This window comes from Trichechus manatus, unplaced genomic scaffold, assembly GCF_000243295.1.
Source record: "Trichechus manatus latirostris isolate Lorelei unplaced genomic scaffold, TriManLat1.0 scaffold00120, whole genome shotgun sequence".
In the NCBI taxonomy this organism is placed as follows: Eukaryota; Metazoa; Chordata; class Mammalia; order Sirenia; family Trichechidae; genus Trichechus; species Trichechus manatus.
Window position 1 is genome coordinate 6834039 of NW_004444056.1, and position 4496 is coordinate 6838534.

The window sequence follows — 4496 nt, forward strand, 5'->3', positions numbered from 1 at the left end:
CACTTAGGGCTCAAAGTCACCTCCAGAGATGAACAGGTGAGTTTTATGTTAATATGAAGTCCCTGAGTCTGCTTCTCCCTTCCAGCAGAAGCAGGCATATCTTGTCCTCATCAGCTTCCCAGATTCCCAGGAATGGATGTCTGCTCTAGGGTGTTCTGTCCTAGTCGATGCCATTCCCCTGTGATATGCAGAATTTTTAGACAGCCACATGGTCTCCACCCCTGACGGGACTCCTGTGATTATGGGATTAGGGGATTTTTGTGGATATGATTAAGGTTACTAATCAGTTGATCTTAAAATAGGGAGGTTAGCTGCATGGCAGAACTTAATCACAAAGAGAGCCCTTTAAAAGCAGAAAGTTTTTCTCTTTGTCTGATCACAGAGGAGGAAGTCAGAGAGATCTCAAATGTGAGAAGGATTCCACATGTCATTGCTAGCTTTGAAGATGGAGGGGGCCATGTAGCAAGGAATGTGGGCAGCCTCTAGAAGCTGAGAGTGGCCTCTGATTGACATCCAGCAAGGAAACAGGGACCTCAGTCTTATAGACTCAATACTGCCAACAGCCTGTATAAGCTTAGAAGCAGATTCTTCTCAGAGCCTCCAGATAAGCCCTAGCCCAGTTGACATCGTGATTTCAGCCTCCTAAGACTCCAAGAGACCCCAGCTGAGCCTGCTCAGACTTCTGACCTACAGAACTGTGAGCTAACTAATAGGAATTGTTTTAAACTGCTAAGTATGTGGTGACGTGTCATGCGGCAATAAGAACATAACACACCCACAGCCAGAAACATCAGGGTCCTGAACTCTACCCTCTCCCTCCTCTCCTTCCCATCTCTCACATTCACGGGGATCTAACCCCTATTAAGTCTACCCCACGGTGTCTTTTACCTTTTTAATTTGTCCTCTCATTTCTGCCTTCCCTGCCAATGCCACATCCTCTCCTCCCCACCTCAAGACTATCACGGTGGTCTCTAATGGACCCCCAGCCTCCTGTCCACTCTCTTCCCATTCCATCTTCTATGCTATGGCAAACATTGTCTCTGTAAATGCAAGTCTGGTTCTCTCAGTCCCTGCTCAGCACAGCCTACAGAACAGGGAGGTGTCTTGCGGTGGAATACCAGGCCTTTCCTTGACGGCTCCAGAGCACATCTTTGCCCCTCTCCCAGCACTGGCTTCCCCTCCTGTCCCTCTCTCCCAAGGTATCCTCCTCTTTTATACCCTGGGGTCTCTGTCCTGCCAGTCCCCCTGAGGGAAATGCCTGTTTTCTCAGATTGCTGGTTAAATCTTCCTCATGTCAATGAGCATGTGCAAATCTGAGCTCATTCACATCTGTTAGAGAACTGAAGGCCCATGTTGCATTTGGCCTTGGCGGACTACAAGGGTGTCCTGCCTGGGGAAGGGGAAGTGAGGGGCTGTGCATGCATGGAGGTGACAGAGGGCTCAGCCTGTGGGTCCTGGGCCAACGTCAGGGCGGAACCTCATCATAGCACTCAAGAGGGTGGCCCTGCAAAACAGAGATGACCACGTACAGGGAGGAGGTACTCAAAAGTCAGCTCCCACACAGCTGCCCTGTCACCATGTCACTCTCTGTCCAAGCCCCAGGTTCTCATCAGGACCGGCTCACTCCTCTTCCAGGTACACAAAGCTGCCCTTGACCCCAAGCCCGTTATTGTCACCACGGAACGCTGGCTGTCTCTTACACGTCACTCCATTCAGGGAGCGACATGTAGATGTTACTGCCTTCTTCACCCTCAAGCTCCTCCCTATATCTGAAATATCTCAAGGGCCATGAAATCACACATTTTTAAATTGGGGAGGGAGCGTAGTGGTTATTTATTCTTCATTTTACAGATGACACTGTGGGCTCAGAGAGGGAAGTTGCTTGTGACAGAGAAGGCTTTGGGTGAGGCCAGGTCTCCTGACCAAGTCTAAAGCTGTTTTTGACACTCATTGGACTGTCATTCCAGAACTGACCAGGGACTGTCTGGAGTGGCTCCTGGAAGGGAGGGAGTCCGGAGTGGAGGGGATCTCATCCCACCTGGACCTGCCTTAGGGGGGCTCCCCGTTTATAGGCCTAGGACGCACCCAGCTCCAGCAAGTCGGCTGGAGTGTTTCTCATCCTCTCCCCACTTCCTGGGGTCAGCCAGCCATGGGGACATTGTGCTCAGCCTTGTCAGTCATCCTGATCCATGAAAATGAAGTCCCACGGGGGAAGGAGCTGAGGGCTGGAGTGGGGTGCCCTCCAAAACCGTTCCCAGGGCAACAAGATTCTTAGATTTTCTGCAAGCAATACTGTGGACCAGGTGAGCAGCACTTGGTGATGGGCAGCCTGATCTGACAGGCCATCAGGTCCCAGAGCCAGCCTCAGGGCCTGGGGCTGGGCTGCCGGCCTGCACTGCCCTCTGAGCCCCCACGGAGGTGTGAAGACCAGTGGTCATCTTGTCCACATTTCCCTGCCCAGGTCCGCACATCGTCATTCAGGGTCTCTAAGGAGGGTCTGAAAGTGAGCACGTGGGGGCTGCCCTACAGCTCTCCACCCCACTGTGCAGTTTGCAGAACCCGGATCCATTTACGCCCCAGCTCCTCCTGCCAGGGCCTGACGCCACCCAGTGCTGCCCTGAGAGGTGGGTGCTAGAAGTAGGCCAAAGTCATCCGGATAGCGCGGACTGTGCAGTGGATGTTGGGGCAGGTGGCGGTGACTGGCAGGGAGCGGTGCAGTGCCATCAGGAGCCCTGGGAAGCAGCTGGCAGATGAAAGGAGCAGGAGCCGCCCTGCCAGGAAGCCGAGGATGCCACAGTGCCACGGCTCCATCCTGACCAGCTGAAGCGCTGAAGGCAGGCAGGGCTGCCTGGAGCATGGAATTCTCTGGAGGGGAGGGAGCAACGGGAGAGTGTGCACCAGAAAGCAGATCAGAAACATTGGAACTTGGCCTCATTTTCCTGTAATCTAATCTGGTCCTAGCAAAGCTCCTTTTCTCTTTGTTGCTCATGGCTTCCTGTTATGAGGAACAGACCCATTCGTCTCTCGCTAGCCTCGGGTTGTGGGGAAAGCAGCTCCATGAAGCACAGAAAGAACACGTCTGCAGCCGTCAGGGGACCGAGGCCGACAGAACAAAGGCAGTTATGGGAACACTTGTTACAAGGATAGCGAAGCTATTTTTTTTCTTTCTCAAAGTGACTCTCTGATCCTACAGCCACTGGTATTTCTTTATCTCACACGAAGTGATTCATGTGGTTTTACCTCATCACCTTGAGGGGAGGCGGGGTTTGCTGAGGTTTTTACGATTCATTTTCCCATCATTGACTGTTTGCTTTGGTTGAAAGTTTCTAAGCCCTTTAAGTGATGTAACATGAGTTAATTCAGCTTTTTGACACTGTCTCTTCAGCTATCCCTCAGCTTTGCAGTAGCAGCTCGAGTGAACATTAATTTACATCTTATCTTTCCTGAATAGAAATAATTCAGGATGATAATTTAAAATTTCTCAGATGTTTATTATGATAAAATACTTGTAAACAGGATCCTAAGTGGCAACACCAGTTCAATAGCAAAAGGCAAAATGCAAAGAAGAGAAACAGAGACACTCTGAAAAAAGTATCTACTTTTGCAGCAAGATCAAACAAAGTTCCTTCAAGCGATTCACAGCAGCACTGCAATTCATGGAATTCTTCTCTGAGCAGGAATTTGACGCTAAAATTCCCGGAAGGAGGAAGCAGGCTGTGGGGTAGGCACAGCTGTCATAAAACTCATTTAAAACTGTCATGGAGTAATTTTCTGCCCTCTGATTTCACAAACCACTCAAGCGTTAGCGCTGTGGGGCGAAACAATGACCAAGGTACAGTCCCGGCAGTGTTTCGGCTGCTCCACATGACTTCAAACAGCCAAGTGCGGCGGCGAATCCCTGGTTTGAGGGTTCTGCCAGGCAGCCTTCGAGCCCTTCCCGGATGTCAAGGCTCAAGTACCCATGCCAGGGAGGCTGAGAGCAATTTTGCTTGAAAAGTAGAGAACGAACACCAGCAGCTCTTGTCCTTTCGCGTGGCCTGCAGGCCCTTCAGGGCACTCACAGCCTCTCAGAGGGCTGGCGAAAACAGGTGGAAGAACAGCTACCGCACCCAGGGAGAGCCAGGGAAGCTGGAGAGAGGTGGGGGCGGGGCAGGCAAGCAAGCATGCCTGTGCCACAACCTGGAGCCTCAGCCTCCTGGAGTTGGACTCTCATTCTGCCCATGCTCAGCTCCTCCCTCCCTGAATGCATCATTATACAGCCCCCACCCACCATAGGGGAGACCCTGGGTGGTGCAAATGGTTGAAGTGCTCAACTGCTCCCTGAAAGGTTGGAGGTTCAAGTCCACCCAGAGGCATCTAGGAGAATTGTCTGGCAATCTGCTTCCAAACAGCCAGCCATTGAAAACCCTATGGAGCACAATTCTACTCTGACACTGTGGTGCAGTGAATTACTATTATATGGCTGTTCTAGCCATGATCTTGTAACTCCCACAAAA